Source organism: Ambystoma mexicanum, chromosome 9 (assembly GCF_040938575.1).
Source record: "Ambystoma mexicanum isolate Mex_15411 chromosome 9, UKY_AmexF1_1, whole genome shotgun sequence".
NCBI lineage: Eukaryota > Metazoa > Chordata > Amphibia > Caudata > Ambystomatidae > Ambystoma > Ambystoma mexicanum.
In genome coordinates, this window is record NC_090931.1 from 66,743,888 (window position 1) to 66,757,503 (window position 13,616).

Sequence of the window (13,616 nt, forward strand, 5' to 3'; positions counted from 1 at the left end):
GCAGTGGTGGGACAGGGTGCTGTCACAGAGGTGCCAACTTGGGTGGAGGGCTCTCTGGGGGCTTCTTGGGTGATGGGGTGAAGTTGGCGAAGGGTGCTATTGCAGCCCTGCCCACAGGGTCAGAAGGGGCATTGTAGGGGGTGTTCGGGCCCAGAGACATGTGAGGTACTGTTTTCATTGGGACACCTGTGGGAACACAGGAAGGTATGACATTTGTTGTGTTTGCATGGTTTTAATAATGTTTCAACCCTTTTGCTGCTGCCCTTTGTCACACAACCCTTTCATTTTCCAAATGTGACCTACATTTAGTTGCTGCTTTACGCACTAAACACTTTTGTAACCTGCACAAGTCATCTTCCCTTCAAAAGGTCTGCCTGTGCTCTTTCATAAAATGTATGCTTGCTCTTCCTCACCACATGTGTCTTCCATATTTACACATGCTAAGCACGTCTGTTTAGACCGTAAGCATAAAACTCCTGTGTACCATGGCTCCGTTTTTGGCTTCTGGTATTGCTTGTTTTGTGAAACATTACATGTGTGATTTCCAAACTGGAAGAGTCGGGGGACTGCAGCGGAGAATTCTTTTTCTAAAAATTCACAGAAGCCATTGCCTAACCATATCTACCACATACCTTTTTTTCTGTCATTTTCCTGATTTTCCCCAAACTATGGAATTTTTCCCTACATAGTTGTTGCCTGACCTGTGCAAACCACCCCTTCCTAAACTTGGAATTTTGTCTACTTTTCAGAATTGTATGTCGTTCTGTCCTCCCATTCAGCTTTCCCACCCTTTTTGTTATTCCGTCTACGCATGTCCTATTGGAAAAAAGGGCCAACTTTTCCTACCTCTCAGAAAACGGTTTTTAGCCATATCAAAATATGTATTTTTGGTTTCCACTCAACCTGTTCTTGAAAGCCTGGAACATGGGAAATTCAGCCCAGCAAACCATTTGTTCCTAGCACTTACCACAGGCTTCTTTGTACATCATTTTGTTGCCATTTTCTGACAAAAAAACATTTTCTCCCTGCAAAGGGGGGTGGGGGCGTTTCCTTAGATGTAATTTCCTTCATCAGGGAGTGGGGACTCCAGTTTCCCCTTCCATCTCTGGGTATCGAGTATGGCATTGCACCCCCCTTTCTTCCTTATTTTGGGACTGGGCACTCCAGCCTCCACTTCCATCTTTGGGTTGGAGGGTGTGGCACAGCACCCCCTTTCTTCCTTTCTTTCCAGGTCCCTGGGGTTCTCACCGGACTCCACTCTCACCTTCAGGCTGCTAGTTCTCTAATAAAAGATAGAAAAAGAGTTCCAGTACTTTTTACACACATTTTTCCCCAGGAAGGTATACATAGAATTTACAGCAAGAACACCATACAGTTATAACATGCCATTTCCATTTCACAAAACATATTTTATTTATTTTCTTCATTTGTACAATATATTTCCATCTGATTTTTCATCCTTTTCATTCTTCAGATGGTTCCACTGCACGACTTTCATTTGGCTCATCAATCAGTCGTAAAGCATGTCTGGGATGACACCTTTTCAACTGGTTGCTGTGGACCCATTTTTCTTCTGTCAGTTCTCCTTTTGGGATGTGGATCTTGTAAGCAACAAGTGATAATTTCAAAGGCACCACGCCAAGATAAAAGGAAATTCCACTCCTTGGCCTGATTCCTTTGAAAATTGTAGAGGTAAACCATGTCACCTACTCATACTCTTTCTTGGTGGTCTTTAGATCATAGTAGGTCTTCATTCGTTCAGCTGACTTTTCTAAATTGCGCTGAGCATAAGCAAAAGCATGCTGGAGGTGCTTCCTTAAATTTCCAATGTACTCTTGAGTAGTGGATGCATTTATCAGTGTCTGTTCCTGAATCCTATAGAGCAGATGCTGTTGTACAATATCGTTGTTAGGCAAGTATCTGAGAACCCCGTCTCCAAGAAGAGCTCTGTGTTCTTTATTGGGTAAGCCAAAAAAGGAGCCTGGGAAAGTCTTCTTTTCAGATGTTTAACTGCCTTGGATTGTTCTGGAACCCACTCCCACTTGACTCTGGCCTTTAATAAATAGACCACGGGTAGAGTGACCTTTGCATAGTCTTCACTGTTCTTTTGACTATAATTAGTAAGTCCAAGAAGGCTTCTTAATTCTCATAGAGTGGTACGGTCTTTTAATTTCAATAAGGCTTCCACTTCCTTCAGCTGGGGATTAAGACCCTTAGGTGGGATCTCATGCCCTAAGAAGTTCACTTGGTTCTTACACCACCGTGCCTTCTGAAAGGACAGTTGTGCTCCGGCCTTCTGCAAGTGGGTAAGAACATAGCAGATTTCTGCTATATGTTCCTCCACAGTTGAGCTCTTGATCAAAACATCGTCCACATAGACCAGGTTTCCCCTTTTGCCCAAATCGGGCATGGTCTCATGTAAGAAGATGTTGAACTCATTCCTGGCATTTCTGTATCCAAAAGGGGGTTTGGGTCCACATGTACTGCTGCTCCCTGAAGGTAAAGGCGAGCTTGTACTTGTCTTCCCTACTCATGGGTAGTGTCCAGTAATCGTTGGTCAGTTCAATGATGGTATACACCTTTGACCCTTGGATCTTGGGCAGTCCCTGATCGATGTAGGGAAGGGGCCCTCTTCACAAGTGGACCCCTTTGTTCAACTCCCTCAGGTCTGCACTTAATCTCCATTGGCTGCTTGGTTTGAGGAGCCCCAGCACCGGGCTGTTGAAGGTACTGTGGATCAGACAAATTATCCCACGGTATTCTAAATTTGTAATAATCTCTGTGAGTGACTCCATGGATGCGAGAGGTAACAAGTATTGTTTCACAAATACTGGAGCCATCTCTGTGTCTGTGGGAATGGTGGTTGAATGAATGGATGTACGTCCACAGTCATATGAGTCCACTGAAAAGATATCTTGGAAATCCAGGATGACCTGTTTTAGCTTTTATCTTTGCCCCTCGGTCTCACAGGCATCAGCCAGATTGATACCTTCCTCAACCATCTGCTTGCAACCTGGAAAGAACTAGGGCTTGGCAATTTCAGCTGTATCCTCCAGTTGGTTGGAAAGATCTCTTTTGATGGTGTTGACCTGGACAGGGGATTTGAGGTAGTGGTCCTTGACTCTGAACACTACCTCCTCCCTCCTAAAGTCACAGGTTCCTCACAGTGGCGAGTACAAATCTTTTCTGGAGGAATAATATTGCTCATGTTGAAACAGTCGTCGGATTGGACCGATGATATAATTACCTAAATCAATAGAATAATGTTGGGCATCAACCGCCATTCCAATAAAGGTGTCTGTGCCCAAAGTGATACTTCGAGGGTTGCTGTTATCCACCAATTTTCTAATGGTGTTGTGTCTTAAGTCTATTAGAGGTCTCAGATTTAAATATAAACCTTGTTATTGGAGACAGGAATTTAGATTTATATATGCGTCCTGATGTTTGAAATTGTGTCCTCACTTAATTTTGAGGGGAAAAGTAAATGTTCGCACCTGTCCTGGGATTGTGATCTTTTCTCGCACATGAACTTCAACTGCATAAGGCAGCAATTGAGCTGACCGGAATGCTTTTTCAATGTTGTCAAAGCCCATGGGGTTACTCCCCAGTCAGGACCAGGCTTTATTATCAATGAGGTCCAAATTGATTGTGAATCGGTTGAGAAAGTCACTTCCCAGATTAAAGACAGAAGGGACATCTGTCACTACCCAACAATTATGGTCTATACTTTTGTTGGGATTCGGCCAAAAAGACAGAATCCAATCTACCTACCTCACCAAAAGACCTACAGGCCGATTCATGGAATAATTAGCGCGGCGCAAGTGGGCAAAAACGTGCGAATCGCAGTGGAATAGCGAAAATCGCAGTGCAAGTGCGAAAATCGCACGAAAAGCAGCGCACGTCGATTCATGGAAGTCCGTGCGCGAGAAAACCAGCGGATGTGCGATAAAAAGTGCGCCGCGCACGTTGGCGCACAGGCCATCTAACAGCGTGCGCCAGGTCACAGCGAAAATCGCACAGGCCACAGCGAAATTCGCACATAGCGCGGCGCACGCAACAAAAGTAGGCGGAACACGGGCGTAACACTCGGAATGGGGAACAACTTGCAAAAACGTGGGCGTCACGGGGGAAGTACAGGGCACAAGTGCGCGGAACGCCCACACGCTCGCCTACAACACGTATTCATGGAATAGAATAGGGCAAAAAAGCGCACACTCAAACCAGCGCACAGGCACAAACACGACCGCCACAAGAAAGCAGGCGGTAGCGTCTCTGCGGCTGTAAGAAATGTGCGCCAAAAGGTGCGCCAACAAATAGCACCCATATACTGCCATGATGAATGTCCTATACTGTGGCCCTCCAGGACAAATGACGTGCAAAGGGGTACCCACAAACACGGACACGCTGACAAAAAATACGTGTGCGTGTATACCGGGGTGCGCGGGAAGTCTCACACGCGATTTGGCCGGGTACGTGGATTTCAGGGGTGCGCGGGAAGTTCCACACACGATTCCATCAGGGTAGGTGTATTTCAGGGGTGCGCGGGAAGTTCCACACGCGATTCCATCAGGGTACGTGTATTTCAGGGGTGCGCGGGAAATCCCACACGCGATTACAGCAGGGTACGTGTATTTCAGGGGTGCGCGGGAAGTTCCACACGCGAATAGGCTGGGCGCGTGTATTTCAGGGGTGCGCGGGAAGTTCCACACGCGAATAGCCTGGGCGCGTGTATTTCAGGGGTGCGCGGGAAGTTCTACACGCGATTCCATCAGGGTAGGTGTATTTCAGGGGTGCGCGGGAAGTTCCACACGCGATTCCATCAGGGTACGTGTATTTCAGGGGTGCGCGGGAAGTCCCACACGCGATTACAGCAGGGTACGTGTATTTCAGGGGTGCGTGGGAAGTTCCAGACGCGAATAGCCTGGGCGCGTGTATTTCAGGGGTGCGCGGGAAGTTCCACACGCGAATAGCCTGGGCGCGTGTATTTCAGGGGTGCGCGGGAAGTTCCACACGCGATTACAGCAGGGTACGTGTATTTCAGGGGTGCGCGGGAAGTTCCACATGCGAATAGCCGGGGCCGTGTATTTCAGGGGTGCGCGGGAAGTTCCACACGCGAATAGCCTGGGCGCGTGTATTTCAGGGGTGCGCGGGAAGGTCCACACGCGAATAGCCTGGGCGCGTGTATTTCAGGGGTGCGCGGGAAGTTCCACACGCGAATAGCCTGGACGCGTGTATTTCAGGGGTGCGCGGGAAGTTTAACACGCGATTTCAGCAGGGTACATGTATTTCAGGGGTGCGCGGGAATTTCCACACGCGAATAGCCTGGGCGCGTGTATTTCAGGGGTGCGCGGGAAGTTTAACACACGATTTCAGCAGGGTACGTGTATTTCAGGGGTGCGCGGGAATTTCCACAAGCGAATAGCCTGGGCGCGTGTATTTCAGGGGTGCGCGGAAATTATCACACGCGATTTGGCTTGGTACGTGTATTACAGGGGTGCGTGGGAAGTTACACACGCGATTAGGCTGGGTGGGTCCTCACAGGTGTTCCCTGTACACCCTCGACGGCTCCTGCAGGCAGCCCACAAAACAGGGGACTACCCTGCACACCTGCTCATGTCTCCCACCACCCCCACCCCCCACCATCCAGGGGCACCCTCCACCAGGCCCCCACTCATGTCTCCCACCACCCCCACCCCCCAGCAGTGCAGGGGCAGCCTCCACCAGGCCCCCACTCATGTCTCTCACCACCCCCACCCCCCACCATCCAGAAGCACCCTCCACCAGGCCCCCACTCATGTCTCCCACCACCCCCACCCCCCAGCAGTGCAGGGGCACCCTCCACCAGGCCCCCACTCATGTCTCCCACCACCCCCACCCCACCAGTCACCAGGGGCACCCTCCACCAGGCCCCCACTCATGTCTCCCACCACCCCCACCCCCCACCATCCAGGGGCAGCCTCCACCAGGCCCCCACTCATCTCTCCCACCACCCCCACCCCCCTGCCACCATGGGCACCCTCCACCAGGCCCCCACTCATGTCTCCCACCACCACCACCCCCCAGCAGTGCAGGGGCAGCCCCCACCAGGCCCCCACTCATGTCTCCCACCACCCCCACCCCCCAGTCAGCAGGGGCACCCTCCACCAGGCCCCCACTCATGTCTCCCACCATCCAGGGGCACCCTCCACCAGGCCCCCACTCATGTCTCCCACCACCCCCACCCCCCAGCAGTGCAGGGGCAGCCTCCACCAGGCCCCCACTCATGTCTCCCACCACCCCCACCCCCCACCATCCAGGGGCACCCTCCACCAGGCCCCCACTCATGTCTCCCACCACCCCCACCCCCCAGCAGTGCAGGGGCACCCTCCACCAGGCCCCCACTCATGTCTCCCACCACCCCCACCCCCCAGCAGTGCAGGGGCACCCTCCACCAGGCCCCCACTCATGTCTCCCACCACCCCCACCCCCCAGCAGTGCAGGGGCACCCTCCACCAGGCCCCCACTCATGTCTCCCACCACCCCCACCCCACCAGTCACCAGGGGCACCCTCCACCAGGCCCCCACTCATGTCTCCCACCACCCCCACCCCCCACCATCCAGGGGCAGCCTCCACCAGGCCCCCACTCATCTCTCCCACCACCCCCACCCCCCTGCCACCATGGGCACCCTCCACCAGGCCCCCACTCATGTCTCCCACCACCACCACCCCCCAGCAGTGCAGGGGCAGCCCCCACCAGGCCCCCACTCATGTCTCCCACCACCCCCACCCCCCAGTCAGCAGGGGCACCCTCCACCAGGCCCCCACTCATGTCTCCCACCATCCAGGGGCACCCTCCACCAGGCCCCCACTCATGTCTCCCACCACCCCCACCCCCCAGCAGTGCAGGGGCAGCCTCCACCAGGCCCCCACTCATGTCTCCCACCACCCCCACCCCCCACCATCCAGGGGCACCCTCCACCAGGCCCCCACTCATGTCTCCCACCACCCCCACCCCCCAGCAGTGCAGGGGCACCCTCCACCAGGCCCCCACTCATGTCTCCCACCACCCCCACCCCCCCAGTCACCAGGGGCACCCTCCACCAGGCCCCCACTCATGTCTCCCACCACCCCCATCCCCCACCATCCAGGGGCAGCCTCCACCAGGCCCCCACTCATGTCTTCCACCACCCCCACCCCCCTGCCACCATGGGCACCCTCCACCAGGCCCCCACTCATGTCTCCCACCACCACCACCCCCCAGCAGTGCAGGGGCAGCCCCCACCAGGCCCCCACTCATGTCTCCCACCACCCCCACCCCCCCAGTCACCAGGGGCACCCTCCACCAGGCCCCCACTCATGTCTCCCACCACCCCCACCCCCCACCATCCAGGGGCACCCTCCACCAGGCCCCCACTCATGTCTCCCACCACCCCCACCCCCCCAGTCACCAGGGGCACCCTCCACCAGGCCCCCACTCATGTCTCCCACCACCCCCACCCCCCACCATCCAGGGGCAGCCTCCACCAGGCCCCCACTCATGTCTCCCACCACCCCCACCCCCCTGCCACCATGGGCACCCTCCACCAGGCCCCCACTCATGTCTCCCACCATCCCCACCCCCCAGCAGTGCAGGGGCAGCCCCCACCAGGCCCCCACTCATGTCCCCTATCACCCCCACCCCCCCGCCACCAGGGGCACCCTCCACCAGGCCCCCACTCATGTCTCCCACCACCCCCACCCCCCCAGTCACCAGGGGCAGCCTCCACCAGGCCCCCACTCATGTCTCCCACCACCCCCACCCCCCAGCAGTGCAGGGGCACCCTCCACCAGGCCCCCACTCATGTCTCCCACCACCCCCACCCCCCTGCCACCATGGGCACCCTCCACCAGGCCCCCACTCATGTCTCCCACCACCCCCACACCCCCAGTCACCAGGGGCACCCTCCACCAGGCCCACACTCATGTCTCCCACCACCTCCACCCCCCACCATCCAGGGGCAGCCTCCACCAGGCCCCCACTCATGTCTCCCACCACCCCCACCCCCTGCCACCATGGGCACCCTCCACCAGGCCCCCACTCATGTCTCCCACCACCCCCACCCCCCAGCAGTGCAGGGGCAGCCCCCACCAGGCCCCCACTCATGTCCCCTATCACCCCCACCCCCCCGCCACCAGGGGCACCCTCCACCAGGCCCCCACTCATGTCTCCCACCACCCCCACCCCCCCAGTCACCAGGGGCAGCCTCCACCAGGCCCCCACTCATGTCTCCCACCCCCCCCACCCTCCCCAGTCACCAGGGGCACCCTCCACCAGGCCCCCACTCATGTCTCCCACCACCCCCACCCCCCACCATCCAGGGGCAGCCTCCACCAGGCCCCCACTCATGTCTCCCACCACCCCCACCCCCCTGCCACCATGGGCACCGTCCACCAGGCCCCCACTCATGTCTCCCACCACCCCCACCCCCCAGCAGTGCAGGGGCAGCCTCCACCAGGCCCCCACTCATGTCTCCCACCACCCCCACGCCCCAGCAGTTCAGGGGCAGCCCCCACCAGGCCCCCACTCATGTCCCCTATCACCCCCACCCCCCGCCACCAGGGGCACCCTCCACCAGGCCCCCACCCATGTCTCCCACCACCCCCACCCCCCAGCAGTGCAGGGGCATCCTCCACCAGGCACCCACACATGTCCCCCTGCCCCCAGGTCCTGACGATACTCAATCATGGCAGTAATGGGCAGCATACCCAGCACAAACACCCAGGCAAGGATTGCATCCACCCACATAGTGAATGCAATTACATGATACAACCCCAATGGCAAGTATGTAAATGAACACATGTCCGTCACACACACATACACAACGGGTGCAAGTGAATGTCAAAACCCATATCATGACATGTATGAAACCAATGAGAAAATACCACAAGTAAAAGTTAAAAAAACATGTATTAAAGATGAAAAATAAGTAAACAAATCAAACATACAACAATGGGGATAACAAAATAAATGGTCCATGTCCGAGAACAAATGTAAAAATAAAAAAAACAAAGTAATCCAAAAACAAATGTTGTCCAAAGCAATGTCATGTGGAAGGAAAATAATGAAAAACCATTTCCTCATGGTGAACACAATAATCAATAAAAAAAATGTTTCTTCAAAAAGCAAACTATATACACGAATATTCCAGGGTCCATGAGCCCAACACCATAAATGAAACCTACTACTACCTAATGAAAAAAATATCTACAAAAAAGTGGCCATTGTCCGAGCGGTCCAAAAAAATAAAAATGAATAAAGGAAACATAACACTAACTAACTAAATAACTATATACAAAGGCAGCGGGCAAGTCCTGCGGCTCACTCGGTGATGTTGCTGGCCAGGGCATCATCGAACTCCATGTCGATGTCCTGGAGGCGGGACTCTGTCCTGGCCCCGAGGTCTCGCAGGGATAACCCCATGTCCAGCTCAAACTCCCTGCGAGCTTCCTCGAGGCACTCAGCCCGCCTCAACGCCCGACGCATGGAGAACTCCGCCCTGACCATGGTGAACCGCTCCTCTTCCGCCCGCTGCCGCTCCGCACCTATCCGCTGGACCAACTGCTCCCACACGGAAGACACCACCATCCCAGGGTTGCCCTGCCCTCTGGCCGATGCCTGCCCCTCTGATCTTGATGGCCCCGAGCCATGATGCCTCCCACGTCGAGCCTGCTGCTGCCTCCGACGCCACTGCCTCTGTCAGCATGACGGCATCCAGGCTGATGGAAACCACCGACGCCGTCGTGCACGTGCCCTGCCCGATGATGCTGTCACATCTTCCATCTGCTGGGGTCCAGTTGCTGTGTTGTCCACCCCTGCTGGACCTCCGACTCCCAACTGTGGCAGGGATGGGATCCCCACCGAGCTGGCTGCATTGGTCGGGGCAGGTCCACAGGGGGCCCTGGTGGCATCTGGGCCGGAAGACGGCAAGGAGAACGACTGGTGTATTGCCTGCACAGAGGAGGAGAGGGCCGCCAGATTGGCCAACACATGCAGCAAACCCCCGAACATGGCCGATCCCAATTGGGCCACGTCGGCACGGTGCACTTCGTGATGACGTGCGTGCTCCTCCCGGGAAGCATGCACGGCATCACGAATCACAGCCGTGCGCATCGCGACCCCAATCAGGACCTTCTCCACACGGCCAGGGGTTCCCACGTCCGCAGGTGGAGGGGAGTCAGGTGACATGCACATCCCCTCTACCTGCGGACGGGCCTGGGACGGGGCATCCCTGCTGGTGCATGGTGGTGCACTCACAGGGTCAGGGACAGCGACATGCACAGGCCCCTCCACGGTGACCTGTGCTGCCTCCTGCCCCTGGCCCTGGACTGCACCACTTGCACCAGCAGGGATGCCCCCACCAGGCCCCATGTGTGCCCCAGTGGCGGCCTCCTCCTCCTCTGTGCAAACCAGCAACCTGGATGGCTCCTCACCGTCTCCCACCGTAGCAGGCCCCTGTGGGGGCTCACCCACCCCTTCCGCTGCATCCGTGGGGGCATCCCCGCCGCCTTGCTCCACAGCGCCGTCTCCGCCCTCTTCTTCACTAGCCGCTGCGTAGAGGGAGACAAAGAACACAAGCATCTGGGTACTGTACAATGGTCCCCTAGACAGGAAGCAATAGCAGATGAGCACCACTGTCAAAGTACACTTCCATCATGTCCCTCCACAACACATGGGTCAGTCCAGGCAAAACACACACAGTAACAGGCATGGTGCATGCCATGGACATTTCCATGCATGTCCAATGGACTCTTGAAACATTCAATGATATGTAACTCACATGCATCATGGCTCATGCCTATCACATGCACACACTTCACCTCAGTCACATCCATCTGGCCCCAAACACACCAAACACAGCGGATACAAGGGTAATTTGGCTGCTTCACTGAATCTGTGCATTGTCACACACATGTGTCATGCATCCATGGCATGCACAAGTCACAGACACGCAGGTCAGGCACACAGACATGGCTACCATATATGTACCTGGCATCAGCACCCATCCCTCACCCCCACCCATGTCCAGGTACAGAGACTGGCATGCTCTCATGTTCAAAATCTGCATAGGGCTCCCCATGCGGCATTTGAACACATGCAAAAACCATGTGGGTCACACATCACTGGTCGCACATGCATTACTATGATGTCCCTGCACACATACATGCATACATGGCCTATGGCACACATACAGGCAAGTATCATAGAACCAGCACACCGCAACATGCCCTGTCTCACACAGTAATGCTTGGACACTTACCGCTCAACTCCAGACGGGCCTCCCTCTCAAGGATCTGGGCGTGGAGCGCTGGGCGTACGCGTTCCAGGACCCTCATCTGGATGGAACTCATGCGGCCCCGGCCCCCCTCCACGAGGTGCCGGGCCTTCACAAGGGTCCTGGACCTCAAGTCCTCCCAGCGCTTCTTGATCTTCAGGACGTTGCGGGTTGCCACCCCCTCCGCGTTGATGGCAACCACACAGTCGGCCCAGATCCTCTCCCGTCCTTCCTTGCTGGCGCGGGACGATCCAAAGAGGGCATCATACTGCCCCAGGACATGCTCCACCAGGACACCAACTTCGGTGGCAGTGAAGCTGGTGCCCCTCTGCCCCTCTGGCCTGGGGTTGCCACTGGTGCCAGATGTGGAAGTGCCCGACATGCCAACCCCAGAGGCAGGTGTGGGTGGGCAACTGGGTCCTGGGGCTGGGCTGTGGAGCGATGTAATCCCAGTCGGGAGTCTTCAGTTCCAGCAGGGGTGGACACAGCAACTGGACCCCTGCAGATGGCAGATGTGCAGGCACCAAATGGCAGGGCACGGTGGCAGCAGGCAGGCAGGCAGGCAGGCAGGCAGCAGCAGATGGGACGTGGGAGGCTGCTCGGGGGACTGGGGGGCAGTAACTCGGCCTTCTGGGCAGGAGCGTGGTCTTCCGTGTGTTTTCGCGTGGCCAGCTTGATACGGAGTGATTTGGCACGTGAAAATCCTGCACGTCAGCGTGAAATCCGAGGAAAGGCCCTTAGCGCGTAAGCGCGTCAGCACGCATACGCGATTCTATTGGACCAGAGTCCCTCAGCGCGTAAGCGCGTCTGTGACGTGACCCGCACGGGTGTTCCCCACTCAGCACGTGATGACGGAGCACACGTGGAAATACTGCACGTCAGCGTGTAATTGGACAAAAGTGCGCGTACACGCGATTGGCCTATGTACGTGTATTTCATGGGTGCGCGGGCATTTACACACGCAAGTACGTCAGCGCACCTGTATCCCGTGGTGCGTGGGAATTTCCACACGCTATTGGACTGGGAACTGGATTCCAGGGGTGCGCGGGTCACACGCTCGCCTAGAACACGCGCAAAGCATAAATTTGCGCACTTTAACAATAACAAGCTCAGACGCCAGGATGAACATACCGTTCCTAGCAGCAGTGGCAGTGGGCTACCAAAGGAGGAGGAGGATAGTCAGGGCCAGAATATTCACACCCAGAACCAGCCTTTTCGGGATGCCTGATGACCAGGTGTATGGGAGGTACAGGTTTCCACCACACATAATACTGGACCTGGTGAGTGAGTGGGAGGATGACCTCACATCACCCACCCTGTGCTCCCAAGCACTCACCCCCTGGAGAAGGTCCTCAATGTACTGCACTTCTTAGCCACTGGATCATTTCAGCGGACAAGTGCCATAGTGGGTGGGGTGTCACAGGCCACCCAGTCACGCTGCCTACACCAGGTCTTGAACATCATCACTGCACGCCCATCAGTCCGCAGGCACATATAACTGCCCAGAACACCTGCAGAAAGGCATGCTGCCGCCCTGGATTTTTACGGTGTGGCACGATTCCCCAAAGTGCTAGGTGCCATCGACTGCACCCATGTGGCTCTACGTCCCCCCAGGGCATCTGAGCACATCTATAGGAACCGCAAGCACTGGCATTCCATCAACGTGCAGGTAGCATGTAATGCCAAGGGAATCATCACCTCAGTATATGCAAACTATCCCGGGTCCACCCACGACAGCTTAATTTACCGAATGTCCACCCTAAGCCGGGACCTAGAAGCTGGGCGGCATGGTGATACATGGCTGCTTGGTGAGTATGTATGCCACTGCACATGCATGCATGTTGGATACTGAGCAAGGTCACAACCCCACCAATGATACCAATCACCACCTCCACAGGGGACAGTGCCTACCCTCTCAGCCCCCACATGATGACGCCAATTCGGAACCCCACCACGCCACCCGAGCTAAGATATAACACAGCCCACATTACGACCCGGGGCATAGTGGAGCGCACATTCGGAGTGCTAAAGTCACGCTTTCGCTCCCTTGACCGTTCTGGCGGCCAGCTGTTATACACTCCCCCAGTAGTGTGCAGGATCATAGTGGCAGCATGTGTCCTGCACAACGTTGCAACACGCCGGGGCCTGGCCGTGGACATGGTGGTGGCCCCACATCCCCAACCACATGCACAGCCGCTGCGCATGGGAGGGGAAAGGGCACGGGGGGAGGCAGCCCGTACACAGCTAGTGGCTAATTACTTCACATAGAAATCACACCCCTGTGGAGTGCACACTGCCCTGGCACATTCCATTTGACAATCAAT